Source organism: Glandiceps talaboti, chromosome 15, assembly GCF_964340395.1.
Source record: "Glandiceps talaboti chromosome 15, keGlaTala1.1, whole genome shotgun sequence".
NCBI lineage: Eukaryota > Metazoa > Hemichordata > Enteropneusta > Spengelidae > Glandiceps > Glandiceps talaboti.
In genome coordinates, this window is record NC_135563.1 from 12857827 (window position 1) to 12880952 (window position 23126).

Genomic DNA, 23126 nt, shown 5'->3' on the forward strand with positions numbered 1-23126 from the left:
TATGCCCATGGTTGGAGTTCGAGTGATGTCTTGTATAGGTGCATATTAATATATTCGTTATTCACTTTTTCAAAACATAGATTTAGAATGTGCGTTATTATAATGTTTATGTAACATCTAAATTAGTTTTCTAAATAAGTACCACTTGCTTTGAGATGATATATAGTGTTTAAAAATTGATCTCTTCTGTTTTGTCCAATTCTTCAAGACCTCGTCTGTTGATTATGTTACGAAACATCATTTTTCATCAGTTAAATGCACTTTTTAAACGGAGAGTGGTCATTTGACACTCGGGAAAAGGCCACTAGACTAGCTGTCTTTCGTGTAAAAGAACCAGTGCGTTAAGTGTCATCTTTGAATCTTAACACATTTTCGATTCCTTCAAGATGATTTTCACTACCCGTTAGTAATTTCAATTTTAGTCTCATACTGAATATTTTCCATAAGGCCAAATAAAAAAAATAGTATGTATCCGATAACCCGACCGACCCTCGTTTAAGCCCCCGACCCTAAATATTAATTTGCATGCAAAAGGATAAAATAGTAACAAGTTACGTCTATTCATGTTCCGTTTACACCTTCATGCCCTTCCCCCAACTGTAGTTACATTTAGGTTTTTTAATGTATTCTAGAGAAACCATGTCTTTTTAGGTTATAACAATAGTTTGCATTACGTGTTCGTCTACTTAACTGATAAGTGTCTTCATTTACTTCTAGCCTATGTACACCTCGTTAAACTCTGACTGAATTATTGTGACCGACGAGTATCTTATCTTGGGATCGAAGTAATTTAAAAAAAAAATTAAAGTAAAAGAATATAAAATCTCGACCTAGCTACCTACCCTATAAGGTCAAGTATGTCGATTTAAATGATAGCTTACATGTGTTTCATGGCGACTGACTAAAACCTAAATCTCTATATCACTTCACTTGAAACACCACGTCTGCGCCTATTAAGGCTTAATTACCCTTATATTATGTTGTGCAATATTTACCTCTATACAGCTATTATGACGGAGTCGTAAATAATTGATGATTCCATGATCGTAAATTTACGTATTGTGCTTCAGAGTAAATTCTCTACAATCTAATAACATGTCATAATTGAAAAGGATTAGATGAAGCATGGAAGCATTGCTTATAAAGGAGTGCATCGAAGCGAAGGTTTGCTAAACAATCCAAATATTATAGTATATATAGGTCAAAATTAAACAACTTTTGTCAGCATTAACAATAGAGTATTTTCCGTCTCGCGGCAGATCTCGCGAGATATGCAAATAACCTAGCAACGGTTGCTACGGAGGTCAAGCTTTGCGGAGTGGCCATGTTGTTCATATGAAAGTCAATGCATTAGTCTGAAAAAAATACTACCGTTTGTGACCATCTACAATCCTAAGTCATCATGGAAGACATTGAAAAATTGAAAGTACACGAACTAAAGAGCATGTTGCGAAAATATAGCGTGTCAACATCAAGTTAAAAGAAAAATACGCCAGTGTCACACTGTCATTATATTTCCGAACTGACTGTCATTTCTGGGAATACGTTGTCAGTGCCAAACTTATGCAGCATACTAGATGGCTATAATATTTCAATCTTGAGAAATGGTAATTAATGACAAGCAAAATCGAGTAGTTTTGATTATTAGTACACATGTACATGGTGGAAACATTTCCCGTCACCAATATTCAATATAAGTATATTAGAATGCAATGCACATGAAGTGTGGCGTAGTACTACTACACATCCACCAGCCGTAAGCCCTTATGAACCGTTGACATTTACGCTGTTGACAAATACGGACGAAAGCTAAAAGTCTTACACATTTTTAGAGTGCCAATGTCCCGTTTCGGTCCTAGAGTTCAGAATTGAAAAGTTCTTAATTATCGTCACAGATCGGGAAATCATAATCAGTTCCTGACAATCGTATTCCGATTTTACCACATGTTATCTTCATACAACAATATCTACCAGTCTAGTTCCCAATGACCGTATTCCAATTTTACCCTACCTTAATAACGTAGAGTAAAATCGGAATACGGTCGTCATGAACTAGACTAGTACTGTATGAAGATAACTTAGAGTAAAATCGGAATACAATCGTCAGGAACTAGAATTGGGAATCACCGGCGATGCGTGAAACACGTGTACGTGTCAGCCATGTTTATACTTGAGTTCGATGAACATGTTGTAGAACTCATAGTCCAAATTCGTAAAATAAAACGACATAGTATCTCTAAATTTTAATTTTAAATGCATATATATAGCTCATTTATAAATGTATATGATAAAATCAAAGACAGCGAAAACAATTCTCAACCGATTTCAAAGTTTTTAGCGGACCCTGACGAATTTAGCTGACGAATTACGGACTAAGAATTACATCATTGCCAACTATTAACAGCACGTTATACAGTAAAGTGATCGCGTACACGTTGTTGTGTTGGTTTTTAGACGACGCTACGCGACGTATAAAAAGTCTATGGGAAAGTTATGACATTGTATCAAATTTTAGACGTTGTTTAAAAATAGGAATACAATATTCGCGACCTGACATGCAAGTTTTCAACCATAGGGCCTGCGATCCTCGAGTGGATCCAACTCTAGTAATATTTTCAAGTTCATGTTGAAACTGTCAATCTCAACCGCTCTTCATCTGCGCCCAGACGGCCAAAAATCACCGTCACGTCTGACGGCTAGTTATGAATTTCACATACGCACATCGTTTTTACAACCATACTTTAAAAGTTTGCTTCCCTTGATCTATCATACTATGGAAGTATACTTCCATGATCATACGTATTGCACTGTACGTGACGTCGAGAACAATGGTGTTGCTAAGCGGTTGACACTTCAGCTTGACCACCCGAATGTGGTTGCTATGCACTCAATGGCGTCTCCCGCGAGACGGGTAATGGTCTATTGCCATGGTGTTCTCCTCATTACAGATGAGTGTGCATGTCACAAAGGTTGGTAGCTAGTAAAACGTTTACAGAAGGTTTAGGAATTTACATAAATTAATACAATCGTATTGCAATGGGCAAAGTACCTATCATAATCGATTGTAAATATTTCGTGATATTCAACATCAAGAATTTCACTGGAACATAGATGCAGTGATGTAGATAAGGACCAGTAGCTACAAAAGCAATCGGCTACTCAGCAATTTCTTGCCGTCTGCTTTTCAGACATTTATTTACAGCATTTTGTTTCAACCATTATATTTCCATCGTTGGGTAACTCGTCGGTGTTATTTTTTTAGTGTGACCCTTATAAATAGCTTTGAATGCTGGTGTAACATTTAAGTGTATCGTGTAATAGTATGACATTGCTGAGTTTCTGATACACACTTCTACATAGATATTGATACTCATGTAGGGTAATTGAAACTGTCGCACGCGGCTGTCCTCCACCCCTCTTATTGTGAAAAGTTCAAAATGAAGTACTTTATGGAAACTCGGAACGTGAACCGGTAATCCCGATACTACTTACTATTTAATTTGATTTCAGAAAAAAAAACAGGCCGACAAAGCATAATAACGTCCGACTCAAAATAATAAAAATAGTGTAATAAAACAACAAACACATGAAATAATCAAGAATACAAGTTTTTAATGCATGATAGGGTTCATTATATTGGGTCTTGATTTCGGCCACCGATTTCTGTACAAAGTAACGAATCAATGAGAATATTGCTGGTGGCGGATTTTTCAAGTAGCAGACATCGAACTGAAGGCAAGGCTGTATGATCTATATTACGAAACAAATCATTTACTAGCTCCAAGACGTTTCGGGTCATCATTAGTCTACGAGATTTGTTGACTTTTTCCTGCGCTGTCAGTATCTTATACACAAAGAATTCATATCACTCCTTGCATCTGATTATTGATTTATAGACTACTCTATCAGGATCTGACGTTTCAGGTGCTGATTAAATATTTTCACGCGAAATAGTTGTTAATCAACGGCCTCTCCACAATCGAGGTAGACATATTACTCTAATGATTTGAATGGTAATCGAATGGAAGTTACTAATGTGCAAATCAAGGCTAAATCAAGCTATGTAATACTTTAGTTGTCATGAGAAAATAATACAAACGCCCAGTTTATGTGTACATGTGAAACCCATACTAAGATTATCCAGGCTTAAAGACTAAGAAAATAATGCAAACGCCCAGTTTACTTCTACATGTGAAACACATGTTTACATTATTCAGGCATACATGATATTATATACAATAACAACTGTTGTATGCCAGCCCAACAAATAGCAGACAATCACTGACTTTTCATGGAGAGTGTAAGAGAATCCAAGTCAGTAGTCTGGGTACGTGGTGAACTAAGACTTCACCTCATTTATATGGAAATTTAACTTTGTATACTTGTCAGCTAATCAGCAAACAAATTAAACCCATGGGAGGCATTGATTTGAAGTCAGGATATGCTTTGCACTATGCGCAATGTACATATAAACAGCATCATCGATTAAAGAAAAGCTTGAAGTTTGTAATCAATAACTTAATATGACGACTCATGATTTTTCTGAACATCCAAAACAAATTTTGTAATGCGTAAAAAATCTATCTATTGCAAATAAGTTCATGAATTGTTTGCACAAAAATGACTGCGATATCAGCCTATTTTTTCATCTACGGTCACTTTTTCCAGGAATTTAAAATTAAAACATTCTACATTAACTTAGCAGTAAAAATAAAAAACAATCTCACCTCACTGAAAATGTACAGATATGGCAAAATATAATAAAAGGGTGAAAGAAATATTAATGATTGTGTGGTTTACATTTAATTTAGAACTTTCAAAGTAGGTATTGGAGACTTTTATTCTAAGTTCGGAGGGTGGGGCATCACAAGTCAAATGTGTTTTATTTCATTGACAATCCTCATTTAAATATCCTACCACTTTCGAGTATTAAAAATTACGGTCAGAAGAGAAACACTAAGTAGCCACACAACAACGTTTGCTTACTCTTGAACGAAATAAGGAAAACACTGAATAGACACAAGCTTGCATGCAGTTGGGCAAATTTATGAATTTCACACTTTGATCAAATCTAAATTCATTTCTTTAACATCTCACAAATTCTTTACATAGTAATCCCCTAAATTTATTTTGTTTGCATAACTAGTATGAATCTTACATATTTAAAAATATACAGAAAAGTTGGATATATGTATTAACTAGATTAATATGTTATTTTCTCGGGTAATGGTAAGAAACTGCTCCAAAAGGCTTTGTGATCACGAAGAGGCGGCTCATATTGTTTCCTAACGGTCAAGTTTAATAAACCTGCTAAATAGCTAAATATTAATACACGTGTATATATTTCTAACATCTGACATTTCTTATAAGCCTACTGCAGGGTCATTCTATTAAAACACAATGATATACTTCCAGATTGCTGCGGTACTGTTGATTTAACGATATATAGGAAATATAATCAAAGTCGCTCTTTGAAAATCTTGAAGCAGGTGTCATACTAATGGACGGAAGTTTGAAATGGGTGGTTCTTTGAAGTGTGAAATGATACCAAGTCAACGATAAAGATGCCAATTGCATGATGCTATACTTCGTAAATTTGGATAAATCGATTATGATATAATGTGGATAAAACGTTACTAAGCAGAATGTCCCTTACTACACAGTAACAGCTAACGATATTGTATTAACTTCATATATTCATATGATTAATCTCGATGTTTTGAATTCAGGTAGACATAATTTCTTTTTAGAATAATTATACAATATACTTTTTTTTTTTTATTGTTTGTCTACCTGATGATTTTAGATAATTAGAACATGGCTCTCATTATTTATTAATACGTCTACTGTTTTATCCATTGAAGACTTTTTAATATGTATGCCAGGACGATTCCTGACTGTCTGAGAGCGAGAGAGAGGCAGAGAGAGAGAGAGAGAGAGAGAGAGAGAGAGAGAGAGAGAGAGAGAGAGAGAGAGAGAGAGAGAGAGAGAGAGAGAGAGAGAGAGAGAGAGAGAGAGAGAGAGAGAGAGTTCTGTGTGTACACACTTGTAAAAACCAATGAAATGAATTGAAAAGTGCCTTTCTATAAAACACAATATCTCGAGCCCGAAATCGCAAAGTTCACTGTGATTACTTCAGCACAGTCCAAGCATATACAACATGATAATTAAGCCTGGAAAATCGCCCTCGCTCATGTTAATTTCATTTCGAAGAATAAATGGAAATCTAATTTAAACCCATGTAAACAACAATATGACACTGGTGATTTTCTCCTAGGTGCCTTTAATTCCACACTGCCAATTAGGATCAATGCACTTCTCAATACAAAGATTATGCAAGAAGACGTATTCGATTTGTGAAAGTAGTACCTCTGCTCTGCAAGGCGGATAATCGGAAATAGGATTGATTAAACAGCTGCGACGAAGTCACACTCACGCTGGAGAAATATGTGGGGAGAGAGCGAGAGACAGACAGACAGACAGACAGACAGACAGACAGACAGACAGACAGAGACAGACAGACAAAGAGAGAGAGAGAAATAGAGACAGTGACAGAGACAGACAGAGACAGAGACAGAAAGAGAGAGAGATCTGTGTGTACATATTTGTAAAAACCAATGAAATGAATTGAAAAATGCCTTTCTATATAACACAATATCTGGAGCCCGAAATCGCAAAGTTCATTGTGATTACTTCAGCACAGTCCAAGCATATACAACATAATAATTCAGCCTGGAAAATCGCCCTCGCTCATGTTAATTTCATTTCGAAGAATAAATGGAAATCTAATTTAAACCCATGTAAACAACAATGCTACAGTTTCTCCTAGGTGCCTTTAATCCCACACTGCCAATAAGGATCAATGCACTTCTCAATACAAAGATTATACAAGAAGACGTATTCGATTTGTGAAAGTAGTATTTCTGCTCTGAAAGGCGGATAATCGGAAATAGGATTGATTAAACAGCTGCGACGAAGTCACACTCACGCTGGAGAAATATGTGAAGACGGAGCTCCATGGTGTATGGATTAGTAAAAGCTGTACACATTTAATATTCTTTCAGATTCCTTTCAAGTCCACATTTCATCAAAACGGCATTCGTATAGTAGTTCATAAAATGGTACTATATATTATATTTACTTTACATGCATGGCAACACATTTTAATATATAATAGACGTAACCAATACAGATCAAGGTGCACGCTAATACATATATCCAAGAGATATTTCTTATTTTCAAATCAAATCACGAGGTAAACACGTTCGGTCAAACAAACAGGTTGGCAATATGTAGTCGAAAGAGGTTTACAAAGATGAATTTACAATTATTCTGTAATACAACAACCATATGCTATACACATTTCGTGTGATAACGTTGTGTGTATTGTTTTACATTGCACTGAATGACATGAACAAGAATGAAACGGTAGTATGACAACACGTTCCGTTAATAAACAATGTCAATGCATTACATGATGAATGGCAAAGTTTGTGTAATTGGGATTTAAATTGGGTGGTGTTTAACATCATAAACAGGCTGACTGCTCACTGTTGAACAGCATGACGTAAATACCAGACACGGTCTCGTCTGGGTATGTGTAGGCTATGAATAAATTGCCCATAAATTGATATGACTCAAATGGTAAGCATATTTTTTCTCTGTGTAATTAGCCTTAGAAAAAATCACATATTTGCCTCGTTAACGTACAGCAGCTAAATTGTGAATTTACATCATAATCGCAACGACTTACATGAATAAATATTCTTCAATCTTACAAGAAAGGGGAGTTGTTTGGCATGATGACATTTACAACGTAATAATATACAGACAAGCCTTGAAGTTAAAATCAGTGCCTGTGTTACAAAGTGTCATAGCGTATGGAATGTTGTAATTGCAGTACACAGATTCGTAATTGGAAATTTCAATTTCATTTGAAGGCTTTCTAACGGAACCTGTATCCTACTTTACAACATGGTTACGATATCAACGTAATTATCTCTTCAAATGACAGCTCATAATAAAGGTTTTCGTAATTTCTGCAGTGATAGGTTTAATCATTGTTGACACCACAATGCTTGTTCCACTTAATAAACTGTGGTTGTCAGTTTTTTTACGGAGGTTTTAATACCTTACTCATAACATACAAATGGTTCTATAATATTAAGTGAATCTCTCTGATGTTGTTCATTACCTAGCGCTGTTCAAAGACACCATACATTGGATATATTATTAGTGCAGATTATTACAAATCGATGTCTGAAATGAAAAATGATACTATTTCACAAACAAGTCTGTTTAAGGAAATTCTTTACTTCATTTTGACATTCATTAGGGGTAAATTGGCTCACTACGTATATTACGTTCATACACCACTATCGTATGCTAAAGCACAATTATATCAACCATTCCAACTTGGAGATAGTTGCAAGAAAACGTCACTATTATCCTGCCAGAAGTCATCAAGTCGGTCTTGATGACTTCTATCTTGCAGGATGATGCTGTGACAGTAATACATCATTGAAGTCAATCCGCACCATTCTTACAGACATGAACAGTTCAGGAACATTTTAACTTTACCTTGAATAATTCATCATTCCAAAATTATTATGCCCACCGAGTGGTACCAAGTTTCATTGCAATCGGACGAGTCGTATCTTATTTCAGGTCATTCAAACGAAATGAGGACACAAAGACACGTACATTGGCGCTTTTTTCATGCCCATAGCACTATATTTCACTTCATTTGTGCTAGTCCCAAAAACGTACAGTTGACAAATTGTCTCTACTGCCGTGAAGCTACTACAGTCAAAGACGTCATCATGCATCTTCTTTGTCTCACAAATGGTACAAATGTGTAGCACACAAGGCACTCCACTGAGGTTTTTACATAATTACACAGTCTGGGCATGATGGTTGGTAATTACATGTTATAGATAACGACATTCTTAGCTTGACATTAATCTTCATAAAAGGAAATAAACAGCTTTTACAGATTACCTCAGAGCTACACTTTGATTTAAGGCTACTATCTAATGGCGTGACACTTCCATTCTTCCTCTTATCGACTAAAAGATGATTCACATTCCTGTGATGTAAGGTTTATAAATATTGTGACAAATTGATCACGATTTCCCATGTTGCCTTCGTTTCCCATTGGCCTTTAATGATAATATATAAACCAGTCATGAAGCCCGTGAAAGCCTTTGTAAGTACAAAATAAACAGTAGAAAGCCTCACCTATGTTGTAATATATATACTCAAACAAAACTCAATTGAGATGAAAGTCAGGTACTTAATTGCCTATCAACTTCCACTTGACCAATACCTCTATACAGGTGCGAAACACTTGGACAAGAATTTACCACTTTACTATATATGTACCTTGTCAAATAATAAATATGTTCACTTTATTGAAAACGTTCAACCCAGCTCTACGTGTATGACTGGCCAGAGGACCTTTTCGGATAGACATCGCAATGTGGATGCTTAAAATACTATGCAGAGTACAGAAGCTATTGCAATGTATTGTATGTGCCCCAGGGAATTGAGGAAGTATATATGGGCAGCTGTGCGTCTATAGATCCGTGCTAAGGGTATTTATTGTATAATTGGAGACCTTGTAGGATAGAGGTTGTAATGTGGTTACTTTAATCCTGTTTTCTTATAGAAGCTGCCATATAATCAACAAGTATAATCTACAATTGATTACCCGTAATTCTTACTGTCTTTTTACATTTAAATTTCTAACCAAAGTAAATGAAAATATTAACTTTTTCATACAGTGATAAACGTGTCTACTGTAATGTGCATTAGCATACCTTGTACTTTGACAACAGTATTTTTTTTAAATTTATACTTCAGGCTCCACAATATATTTAAAGACGTTCCGAAAGACTAACAAGAACATTCAATTTCAGTACATTTTGATATGCAAGACTACTTAATCATAGGTTGTTGAAGGTATCTATTGAATTTAAGATTATATCGATATCTCTTGAGAAAGAGACGGAGATGAAAAAGACGAAATATCAGATATGCTTGGGGTAGGAAATGGTAAACCCACCGGGTGCTCATTATCTTTCAAATTAAATCTGGTTTCCTCCAGTTTGACAATATACTTTTCCCCAAAGTATAATAAATGTTATTAAGATACATTTTTATGAAAAACATCTATCTCAACTGTTGCCAACAAGTCTGACAGAGAGTTATCCCTTTTCCAACATAAACAACAAATAGTGTTGCCTTTTGACACAAATGAGATGGCTAAATTAGAACAAACACATTACAGAGCTATGTGTTGAGATGGTTATAACAAATTCATTGCCTGATCCTATATCGTGTTTCCAATTAAATAAATAGGTTTGTGTGATATCTCTACGGTAGGCTGGCCGTATTCAAATGATAGGATTTGAACGGTCTTTTTAGACAGCAGAACATGCCATCCCGACTGTTCAAACAACACGATGAATCGTGCTCACTGTATGACTATCATTTCAGGCATTTACGAATCAAACACGATATATGTATGTATGTATGTATGTATGTATGTATGTATGTATGTATGTATGTATGTATGTATGTATGTATGTATGCATGCATGTATGTATGTATGTATGTATGTATGTATGTATGTATGAATGTGTGTGTGTGTGTGTGTGTGTATGTATGTATGTATGTATGTATATATGTATGTAGATCCCATTTAAGGCATTCACTGACTAAAAGATTTGGTATTTATGTTGCAATGGACACGAGTCAACTTTCGGAGATAGGACTTTGAATACATCTTTCCATGACTAAACGTCGATGGATGCAAATCTCACAGAAATCAATTGGTGCCTTAAAAGAAATTTGTGATGGCCCCTGTACACCTGTAGTTTCAATGACCATGTATCTACATACGCAGTTATCGAAATATGAGGTCGCCCGCCTTTACTGCAATGGATAATTAATCTTATTAATGGCAATGCAAAGGATGAGATATTCCATATTGACATCGTTAAAGCTGACCTCAACGCATTTTATGCATCATACGACAAAATATAGTGTTTAATCATTGAAGTACGAATTCACGTGCGGTGAAAGAGTTATAAAGAATCGCATTATTTCCCAACAGAGAGATAAGTCTTGAAGGTGATCAATTCGATATAACTTTTCAGGATGCAAATAGAAAGTATATAAAACTTAATTAATTATATTGTTTTGAACATACTTCCTATTGTGATTTATGAGTTGAAGGTTGACAGGGTATGGTAGGCGTTTTCATCATCTGTCACTAGCTTGGTAAGAGGGAATCCAGGAGGAATGATCAATGCAATTACTTATAGAGATGTATTGATGCCGTAACAAATACCAGCTCACAAGCTTCATTTTGTTCAGTGTTAGATCAATACAATACACCCATGCCCTATGAAATATATATATATATACCGAAATAATCTACTTGAAATATGCTTTTCAAAACTATGTAGCATTATTTTGAGAGATATTTGTCAAAGAGAGGTTATTATTTTATGAGATACTACTGATTAACAATATACAAAGAATTTTGCCTTCATGATGTCAGTGTTCAAGCAAAATATATTACTGTCAATATATCCTCTAAGATATATACTGCATTGATATTCGCTTCGCAATGTTTTCCTAGACTGTGTAGCAGATTGGGAAATACATTATTTTCAAAGTGAAGCTATTAAGAGAAATACTACTGCTTGTATAAGAAATCTTGGAAATTCATGACGTTTTTCTGTCGGCATATCAGCCTCATTACAAGTCCCATATAACGTCAGTGTTAATCCAGATAATTTATTAACCACGGTTGTTATCCATCAGTTGTAGGCGTTAAAATCAACATCATCACGTAGTTATTGTCGCAATCCAGATTAAAGATTACGTTTCTAAAACGTGTGAAGAGTAGCAAACGATACTTGAATGTCATCAAGTTAGTTAGCTGAATGTTTGTAGTGACTTCTTAAAGTTAACTTCTCTAATGTGCTCTAGTATCCGTCAATATAGTATGAGAAAATACATGTGAAATATATATGCCTGGCCCTCTGATGACAATAGATTCACTGCATATACCCGAAAGATAAGAACGACACTACAGTAAGTGTGGGAAGTCCGTACTATTTGGCAACACTTGAGACTGGATATCAGTACAATTTGCTTTAGGTTAAACCACATTGGATACTTATAAAATATATCAGCATTGACGTAATTGCTTGAACCAACACAAATATTACAAAACCATTATGGCATGCCAGAAATTAGTATTGCTCAGTTTCAGCAACACAAAAGACCAAACACCTTCCGTGACTCAGGCAAGAAACTGCTATAAGTGAGCGAATGGGTCCAGGAATTGTTTTAGTATTTCCAGGAGACTACTATTAAATGGTTAGTAATATATTAAAATGGAAAGTAACGCTTTAAAGAATTGAGGGATATAGAACCAAGTTCGATTGCAGCTTTTATGTTGTAATGTTGCACAAAATATCTACGATATATTTTCACGTGCCAATGCATACTTTGCAGTGGGTTGCTATGTTTAATTGGGCAGGGTATAGTATATTTCTTTAGTAGCCACTAAAGAAATATCAAAGAAAGAATCGACAAGAAAGGGCCCATGAATGTCAATGTTTCACAGACACTTCATAGACGTAGAGCAATCTTCATCCTCATAGACTTTAATCCATACACATATCATTATGATTGTAGTCATTTCAATTTCTCTATACTCATACTCTGATATTGCAATTTGACCATAACGACCAAATGTATATTTTTTATCTAGATTTTATGGTATCACCTGATGCTGGTTCAATAGCTAGGTTATTAATAAATTGGTAATACTTTTAGCAATATTGTATGCAATGGGCATGTAGCACTCATACGAGCTGAGAATATTGTGACATGAAAATAATACCCCAGTGATTCAATGGAGCCAAGAAATCAATTTTCCACACTACTGGTAACTGTCTTGGGTATAACGAACATCGTGTGGTTAATGGCCGCGTACCATATATATTATTCTCACATAACTGATCATGAGACAAATGTCTCCCGATACAAATATATCTGACTATAAACAAATGTGCAAATCTGAACATACATAACATGGATACCTTTGGCTTGAGCACATGGAAGGCAAACAGCCATGTTGTTATCATTGAAGACGCATATCCTCTTACATACAAGGCGTAAAAAATTGTGTGGTTCCGATAACATTCAATTTTAAAATAGGTGGGGTAGGTAGATTTTTTATTTTGTTTGTTAATGTTGTTTTCATGTCAGTATCTAGTTCAGGGAGTTATGTTTGTATGTTGTTTTCATATACTCTCTGTGTTATTGTCGTCTTCTCAGATGTACAGCCATTACAAATTTAAAAAAAAAACAGTTTTATATTGCCTTTTTCAGTTGAAGTCACTTACCGCATCCACTATTTCTTGCGAGACTTCACAATTTTCGCGATTTTCTTATTTTCTTTCTCGAATATGAAAAAAATATAATTTATGGTCGGCGTGAAAAACTAGGTGGGGTCGGAAAACTGGAACCAAACAACTTGTTTTATTTGGCCTAATTAGACAAATCTCAGAAGAACAGTCTAAATTTGTGTCCATTTTCGAGTTTGTATAAATTTACTTCCGATGGTTTACTCTCTTTTTAATTAAAACAAGCGGATTCTATTTTAAGGGACCCCATTATCGACATCGCTTTTTTACAACACTATGTCTGAACCTAGTTATGTAACAATGTTAAAATCTCACCAAAAAAGACAAATTTATTTGTATAAGATAGTCATTCAGTTCATTAAATTCACGAATGAAAATGCAATTTGATAAATTGATTTCCATTTAATACATAACAATTCTCGGTGATGTGCAGTTATGTACAGCACTTGTAAGATGTGAAAAGTAAATATTTTGGATATTTATGGACAGTCCCAATAAATCCTTCATAGAATGGTGGGATTGTTTAACTTGAAAAGCAGCTGTTGCTGTTTATGTTTACAAGGCCAGAGGAACCTTTGAAAAGTTAAGCGTGGGTTTTAATCTATAGGAAACATAATAACTGTGTTCTCGTGTCAATTAAATATTTATACCTTAGCTATAAACATGAATTATTCATCTTAAGGGCACAGTTGAAGCTCGAGGTAATATTTGGTTGCACATGATCGAAGCGTGTCTACATCACACAGAAGATCAATATTTAGACATGTATTAAAGCACTGTGCATTACAGTTACACAAGTATCAATCTCACAATGTGTTACATCATCTCCAGCCTACATGCCATCGTTCCATTGGCATTTCCACTTGTTCCAAAACTTGCAGGATTAAATAGTACATATGCTGGGTCAAGTTTCCTTTACTTGTGCCAATATGAGTTTGGAGACCATGTGTCTATATATAACGAACCCGTAATTTTCGACATATGAAATTGAAAATACATTGCATCAGAAATGTTAGAAATGTATATAGTAGTTCTTTTAAGTTACAGGTTGATATCATCAGAATTGTTGAACTCGCATGAAAATGAAAATGAAAATGACAATTTTGTCAATGTGCACGTACACAGTGACAAAATTGATGACGGTACCGGACTGATTTTACTCGCCATTAATTGAGCGAATATGGTCACACGATAGTCAATTACTACATGCTGATATACGTCATGAATTCATCCTCAATAACATTGCAAAGTATCGAAGTACGATAGATAGGTACCTGACCTTCGAATGAAAGCGATGACAAGATAAATGCTACAGAGGAGTTTTACGGTGTTGCTCATCAAACTATATCTATCAAATTACAGGCAGGTATGAAAGGTGGTTACTAACTACCGCTCTACTAATTTTCAAAGATTTTGATCGGAATTCGGTTTGAAGGTTTACTTTAATAGTGATATATGTACCATGTTTCCATTTGATTAACGATCGAAAGATGCAACTGTAACCAAGAGCATTAATTACACAATGCCAAAACATTCAAGAAGATTTTCAGTTTACATCATGATCTGACGCATACTGACAAAGCCATGGTGGATACCTGGCGAGAACTTTGGCGAGCTAATTGTAAATTTCGGTGCAATACGAATTTAAATCCATTAACTTACATCATGATCTGTTTGCTTAGTAATTTCGTTATTTCAGTATTAAAAGTATAGATAAAGCGCAAAACTAGGGGAAGACATAGTCATCTACACATTGACTAAAACCATTTCAAATTGTCATTTGCTGAAAATCGCTCTGAAGTAGTACGACAAGAATCATTCAATTCTAAACCTTTCTGCTCACAACAGTTGCATCGGATTATGTAAAGTTGAATTGAATATACACTTTACCGTCAATTTGTTACAGTATAGTGTGATTCCATGGAGAATAATCTAGGTTTCGTGAAAAACCTTTGACCTCATATGCCTGATTGCTCTTTTCAAGATAAAACAAATGAAAAACTCCGGTCATTGGCATCTACTCTATCGACAGTAAAGTATGATTCCACGGAGAATAATGTAAGTTTTCGTGATAAACGAGTAACATCAAATGCCTGATTGCCTTTCGAGAAAGATAAAACAAATGCGAAACTCAGTTCATTGGCATCTGACTAGAACTGCAAAGTAAATGGCAACACTTGTAGACAGCTGGGGTATTATAAACAGTGTTTTAGAAGACTGGTTATGTTGTGTAGTCACGTGATATGGATGTTCTATGTTTAACAGTCTTTTTATTTAGAAGTGTTTTTTTATGAACAGATAAAGTTGTTTGATACTTCCTAACATGTGGTACACGTAATTTCCAACAAGACTGTTTAATACACATTTACATTCTGTGAAATCGCTAGTAATCGCTATAAATAAATGTTATTAATATTTGCTTGCATGAAATCACATCTTGTGTGCATTAGGAAACGTTTCCGTTAGTTTACCTCCGACCAACAATGTTGGCCACAAAACATTGTATTCAGTAAACTCCAAACAGCCAAGATGGACGGGAGTAGGCTTAATGGATACATGCGCACTTTCTCAGGATCTGTATTTAATACAGGGGAACATTAAACCTTTAAATATGTCCGCGTCATTTCTAAATTATGAATACATTTGAACAGCAAGTGTAGCACGGAATTTGACAATGCGTGCTAGATTTGCAGTCGAATTGTGTGTGGGGAAAAGTTTTAATGAAATATTTGATAGTGCGGTGTTCACAATCTCAAACTCGTGATAATCAGTTTACATTTATATTGGCAGCTGAAATACTAGTGTGCTAATTTAAGCCTACTTAAAGTTGTTCACAGATTGTCTTCGGACCAAACGTGTGCACTGCTGATAACATGAATCAGTATTTTTTTATACAAATGGCTAAGCTTAGATGTACTACGGAATTTTTTCTCTGAATATTGACATTTATAATTCACCAGTTTTGTAGAAAGATAATTAATCATATATATATAACATTATTTGTATTTAAAATTGCCCTCTCTTTCTGCGACATATTTAAACTAATATCACATTTATAGTTTAAATGAGATCACGCGACAATTATCGTGTACATTATCCTATATTATACCCTCACACTGATATAGCTGGATCAAAGGAGAAATTGACATTAAATTAAGGTTTCGGGTTTTCATTCATGTCATAACTATAAATCACACACATGATTAAGATGTCAGAGGCAATTGAACCCTTTCAAAGACGGTGCCTGAATTGGCTACACAAGTGGTTGAACAGGGTTAAAGATGGCATTACTCATTCTATACAGGTATTTATTAAAGAAATCCTTCAAACAAATTCCATTTTATATAATACTTTAAGTATCAGTATTTTGAATAATGTCATAGTTTGAGAAATATACGGTATGTAACCCTCATGACGTTATAATGTATGATATCAATAATTATATCATATAAACTTTGCATTTGTGGTGTCATTTTTCAAAAATTAAGATTTTTTGTTTAATTAAACTTCCATCAACCATCTTTGGTCAGTGTTGAATATTATTTTACTGAAATGATCACTTTTTCAAACAAATGTAGTCTAAATACATAAAGAGGAAATGGATTTCCGGGAGCTGTAAACATTGATGACTGTCCCAGGTTGAAAAATCGCGTGCGTCTTGTGACCACTTAATATAGTTCTCTATTAGCTATGCATGCCGAAGCTAAAATTCTAAAGGAAAATCTTTCCCTGGTGACTTTAAGTGTGTCGGGGTGATCACAGAAGCTAAGAGGTCGGTGATGTTTAGAGAACATGAGGGACTATAATTACAAAATGCGGTTGAAGTATTCACTCTAAAGTTTAAACATTTATATCTTCAGTGATTGATGGTCCCCGTTAATGGTATTACGTACTGTCATTGATAATTCAAAGCCTATTCACATGACAATAAGCATGTACCCCATTCTGATTAATTGAAGTTGAGCCTGTTTGTCACCGGCATAGAATATGATCACCTTTTAAGTAGTGAATGTGAAGACACGGTGACAAACATCTAGTATACTGTCAATAAAAGTTAGACAATCCATGCAAACTACTGTGGTTGTAGCCAAGATGCTATGCATGGAACTGGTGCCTAATGTAGTATTTTATATTAGATTAGAATTGGTCCTTGGTGACTTTTATTACCAGTGAAAATGTCATGTAGGTGTTGCATCCTTAATTATTCAAAGCATTTATGCTTAAAGTAGCAATAGGTTTTGGGGTTAGTAAAGTTAGATGATAGCTTAGGCGTGATACCTCATTAACTTCCTGTGATAGGATTGCAATAATTATTTTGAGGAGTGAACCTACAGCGAATTGATTATGTAAATTGCAAATGAGGAGTTTCCCAGATCTATAAACATAAACAGTCTAGCTTTTTCACAAAATGGACCTAAGAAAACATATAATTATTGCTTCAACATCTCATGGTAATTAAGGTTAACTATTTCCCGTTGCTGTAATAATTTCATTAAACCTTGTATTGACAGAGCAGAGGAAAGTAACAACTTATTAACAACTCATCTGTGTAATAAAACGTCAGGGTAACCCTGCTTAATTTTTAGCTATATATCCAATTTACTGTCCTAGACATACCAAAAGTATTGTTGAAATGTCCACGCATTACAAGTCGCAGACTAGTTTTATCACTGAAATAATTGCTTCTTTAAAAATGTGCATGAACTGGAGAGGGTCTACTCCAAATTCCAATCCATGTACAGTATGAGAAGCCGACTTATGCGGTTGTTCGCGCAAATATGACAAGTTTAGGTTGAAATACAGTGTTTTGTACTTGTGCCATACGTTATCATTCTCAGTAAGTAATATATAACCATGGGTGCTTGATTATGAATATATCGTCGTCATCTGCTTAGTTCACGATTAACACATTATATGTGGTTACTTTTACTATATCCTGCCCGGGTCAACGTTTTGTGTATGTATACTTAAAATCCTTTGCAATCATATGCTAATCTCTTGTAAAATCCTTCAGTTTGTGATCATCATATTACAAAGGTTATTCTTTTCACAGGTATCTAGTTACCCTTTCCAATTTACTAAGCCATTCAAAACCTTGCCACAAGAGTTTTCGAATTGATAAATGACACCGAATCGTTTTAAGAATCACTATTCTAAAGGAAGCCTATACTTTACATAGTTGATTTCGTTTAAACATTCACAAGGTTGCATTTTAATTTATTTTTAGTCTAAAGTTCTGTAATACTTTCTGCTAGCATGGCGTCGCATTAAACGAGCATGTCTTCAGGGTGACTGGTTAAAAATATTGTTACTGTTACAAGACAGCAGATGACAAATGGCAAATAGAAACTTGTCCAAGGACATCTGACAACTCTATCGGCTGAAGGCATCATGGCTATTTCTATATGTACATGTATCAAAGAGGAGTTTTCACTATACGAAAGTCATATTTGACCATGTCTTTCGACCTTAAGCAGAGGATGTGTAAATGTGGTGAGTATGAGATGAAGTTCCACATTTGACTTAATTTACCCTGTGATCTCTCCCCTGGTGGCTGTGCACTATACAGAAAGTCATATTTGACCACGTCTTTCCACCGGGATAAATCTTGAGCAGAGGATGTGTAAATGTGGCGAGTGTGAGAGTACGAAGTTCCCCCTTTGACTTAATTTACCCCCAGTGACCTCTCTCCCCTGGGGACTGTAGACAGTCAAATGTGGTAGTGCGTCTCGTAAGTACTCCTGGACAGAGATGGTGGTTAGGTGGGTCAGAGGTAGGGTAAAAGTTGGGTAAAGATGGGTAAATTTGACTTTTCGTGTAGTGTTTGAAAAATATATACAGGCTCATATTTCTCTCAAACTCAGTATATTGTTAAAATATTTGATAACATATATGTATGTATGTGTGTATGTATGTGTGTATGTATGTATGTGTGTATGTATGTATGTATGTATGTATCTATCTATCTATCTATCTATCTATCTATCTATCTATCTATCTATCTATCTATCTATCTATGTATGTATGCATGTATACATGTATGTATGTATGTATGTATGTATGTATGTATGTGTATCTATCTGTCTATCCACGTATGTATGTATGTATGTATGTATGTATGTATGTATGTATGTATGTATGTATGTATGTGCATGTATAAATAGATGGATGGATGCATGGATGGATGGATAAGAATGGATGGGCAGTATCTCTTTCTTATGTCTATGTATCTTTCCCTCTTGGAAAGAGGGATGGTTTGTTATATAGTAAAGTGCTATAACCTGGTACCGTCAGCTGTTCTCTACATTTGTATTTACGAACCCAAGTATTTTCACTTCATATAGTGGTGGATTTCGTTGAGTATGAAAAAACGACTATGAATTTCATGATTTAAATCGCTCGAATAAGCAAGATACGCCTTTCGGGATTCCCGTAATGGGATTTATAATCTTGGGTTAGCAAAAATCGATCACCATAGTTAAACACAATATTTCTGTCAGAAACATTCTTAGATTTCATCAGGTAAACATGACAGGATTTAGCTTAACTCACCTGTGACCTTCGTTCCATGAATTATGAATCAGCAGTGTTTCTTGAGAGATATTTCGAAAAGGGTCGTTTGAACACTTAAGGCAGAAGAACTGAATCACCTGAAATTGACAGAACAGTGAAAGTCGTGTATTTTTTAGGTCCATTGACATAAATATGGAACGACAAAATAAATTATAAAATTATTAGTCAGAGCATACACACTGGATTTATATACAAATAACACTTCTTACTATAGAACAACAGTTAGCTACACCCCACGAATGTTAACGATTTGTCGTAATTTTTTGTCACTGGTCTTGTATATAAAATTCTAATGTTCAGTCAATAGAGAAAAGTAATAATGACGTCGCCAACTTGTCATTTTTATTCGATATATATATATATATATATATATATATATATATATATATATATATATATATATATATATATATATATATATATATATATATATCCCTAGATGATCGCTAAAAATATTTGTGGATTGCGACTCCTGAACTTAATACATAATTAACGAAGCTAACCTGGTTGTGTATATGTCGGAGTGTACTAGCAGATGGAGTTGCACACCCAATTGCAATTACAAGACGATGATAAAAGTAGAGTCATTCCCAGTATCTGTTACAGTAGTGTAGGTAAAATGACGGACATCATTCGCTCTCTGCGCTTATGCTTCAAAATATATTCTAATGGTTCAGTCACATGTGAGAAATGTTGGTGATCATTAATATTTGGCGCGACCGTTAGCTATGTCAATATGGTGTCGAAACCTTTAATATAATCTTTAAGAGACTAGTTGTGATTTTACCCAAAGAAATAAGTTATCAGCCATTAGACAACATGATATGTGTCATTCATTGCTATCCTATTGCCCTGAGCGGACAGTATGTTGGACAACAATGAATCTGAAGGTTTTCATCTTGTTTTTAGTTGTTGACCTAGGAAGATATATACATTGTACTATGTGGATCGTACTTAGAAAATGCACTTTCATATATACTATGTTTTTGTTTTCCGGTCTAACTGAAGCTCGTGTGATTTTGTCATATTCGTATGCCATAAACTTTGGAGGAACGGGTCACCAAATCCTAAATTTAAAGCGAGAACAGATATTGCCTAAACACTAGAGTTGGAAGTTTTTTTCAAAATATATTTAATTAGAAACTTTCAAATAAAGGTATCCAATGGGACATAAACCATGTTTTCAGCGCGTTTTTAGAGCATTTTCCGTTCAATGTACGTATATTACACAATAATGTCTGGATCATTTATCTGGATCATCCGGAAATTAAACAATGGCATACGTAGTCTCCCCCAAAGTTAAATATGTTCTCTACTGACAATATCTACATATGATAGACAGATTATCTACATATCGCCATCAATCTAATGTGATATATCGTGTAAATAATGCAGTATTGAGAATATGAGAAATGAGATATAGGAAACTCAACCTAAGGTGACAAATGTCGATGTTTTTGTGAAACGTTTTACATCGTACTTGTTATTCAGTAAGAGCAGATGAGATCATTTGTCCGTGCATGCCTTGCCTTTAATAAGTTAAAGTTCATGAAATATAAAAAGCCATGCCTTGCAAAGATTGAGTTGTTTAAATCATTCACGATCGATTATGACACTTTCCTTCCTTCCCTGGAGATTTGTTCTCATTACATTCTGGTAAATTGACACATTACTGTAATGACACAATTACTGGCTGTAATGACCATGGAATACCCTCTATGCACTGACCTATTCGGACTGATAACATATTCACATTCTATACGAAGTCTTTTTCTCTCTTTTTTCCAGCGACATTACGACTGTAGAATTCTCCCTGATGATAAACAAAGATATTATGTTCAATTTGAATACCAACAATTTTATTTAAAGTGTACCGCTGTATATTTTATGATATAATATACATCGCAGATTACTCAATTATGTGATTTTGAACGTGTGATCAATTCATATATCTATTGTAAAAATGCATCATTGTTTTCTAAATTTTGGATAATCATTTGATGATCATGTTGGCATGGATGATTGGACAAAGTATATTGTTTCTGCAGCAATTCCTTATTATGTACGATGCCAAAATTTGTTTAAAGAATAATGTGCGCTGCAACTATTATTCCAAACTGTTTGAGAAATTATAATAGCAGCTACTGCAATTACCTTCACGACGACAAATCTTTAATTTAGTAATTTTTTCAACGTTCACTCATGATAGCGATGTTTTTTGCTAACCCTGCTCACAAGCCCTTGCCATTTGCCAAAAACGCGATGGGAACTACTGCAAGCAATTGTAAAACATAAATCTATGGGCGTTTAACTTGAAAATTTCATGATGCTCAGTGCGCCAAATAGCTATGGTTCTTTATATGAGTCACATAGCGAGGATAAGTGTACCGTCTCATTACGACTAGAAACGATATCGCTATCTTGGGCTGTAATGCTCCCCGCGTCATTACTGCGTCACACATTACGAATCAGTTTCCTCGTGTGTACAAGAACCATAGATCATAGCCCATCATCATCATTTAATGCACTTTGAATTCACCAAGAATCGGTGAACTTTGAAACATCCACCCTGTCTATTTAGGACTAATGTCTTTAAGTTTATCTATTTTACATTGTGAGAGGTGGTTATAATTTTTCTAAAGTGCATACAGGGTGCTTTAGAACTAGCGATGAATCAGTGCGAAGCAAACCAGTACAAATAATTGGAGAAGCGTGGAAATAATCAATTGCTCCAGTTTAACTACTGTCTTTTTGACCGAATAAATGGCATATTTCGTTTAACCACAAACAAGGAAATGAGTTTCTTCCAGTAATTACTAAAATAGACCCGAGTGATCCATATACCCATATGTGACATTTACGTATATGCTACATAAAATGACCAAAATAGCGAATTCGTTATTTGCACAGATATGTACAGACAAAAGCTATGGTTAAAAAGTTTTAAAATTTCGACCTTCATTTATCACTAAGATGAACTACAACGAAAGGTTCATAATTGAAAATTGGCGGAAACCTAAAGACATATGATTTTATTTTTAAAATGTGATCAATTGCCATCCTCGTAAAACCACATGTCCGCTATACCGCAATTCTACAACA

General features: G+C 34.8%; 1 protein-coding gene across 1 annotated transcript in view; it reads left to right on the top strand.

The window, feature by feature from the left end:
- LOC144446232 (growth hormone secretagogue receptor type 1-like) overlaps positions 1-23126 on the top strand; it is a 67672-nt gene that overhangs the window by 40606 nt on the left and 3940 nt on the right. The gene's annotated exons all lie outside the window — the stretch shown is intronic.